We start from the raw sequence: 745 nt of genomic DNA on the forward strand, positions 1-745 counted from the left end.
ATATATATATATATATATATATACATGATTAGTAAGTCTATATATTTGAATACCATCTCACAATTAAAATATATATTTCCTAACAGAAAATTACTGTGCAAATCAAGCTTTCAGGTATAACTCCCTGTAAAGTTGATTTTCCCTCGAAATTATCCAAATCAACTTTACAGGGAGTTATACCTGAAAGCTTGATTTGCATAATATACGTCACTGTTCGTTAACAGAAAACCACAATTTAAGTCACACAGAGTTAGTGTGCACTCAATGTTGGTTGCTTGACGGTTGTTAGCCCACTTTGAGGTCTGTGGATATAGAGGGAAGAATTGGATCGGTGTCTGGCACAGTTCCCGGGTAGCTCAGTTGGGAGAGCGTTGGTACATTTAACCAAAGGTCCCGGGTTCGATACCCGGCCCCGGAACAATTTTTCCCTCGAAATTATTCAGAAAATCACTGCATATTTGTTCAAAAAACCTTTCTATATGGTAGTTACTTGTTACACCCATTTGATAAGTAGTATTCATGTACATATATTTTAACGTAATTTGATATTGTTATTTTGATTAAATATTTATTTACTGGCTTTTAAAGAACCCGGAGGTTCATTGCCGCCCTCACATAAGCCCGCCATTGGTCCATATCCTGAGCAAGATTAATCCATTCTCTATCACCATATCCCACCTCCCTCAAATCCATTTTAATATTATCTTCCCATCTACGTCTCGGCCTCCCTAAAGGTCTTTTTCCC

At 37.0% G+C, this 745-nt stretch overlaps 1 non-coding gene across 1 annotated transcript; it reads left to right on the plus strand.

Moving 5' to 3' along the window:
- The first annotated feature begins 345 nt into the window (after positions 1-345).
- TRNAN-AUU (transfer RNA asparagine (anticodon AUU)) lies at positions 346-418 on the plus strand. Its single transcript has one exon. It is a non-coding gene; the product is annotated as a tRNA-Asn (tRNA).
- The last annotated feature ends 327 nt before the right edge of the window (positions 419-745 follow it).

Source organism: Periplaneta americana, chromosome 5, assembly GCF_040183065.1.
Source record: "Periplaneta americana isolate PAMFEO1 chromosome 5, P.americana_PAMFEO1_priV1, whole genome shotgun sequence".
Taxonomy (NCBI): domain Eukaryota; kingdom Metazoa; phylum Arthropoda; class Insecta; order Blattodea; family Blattidae; genus Periplaneta; species Periplaneta americana.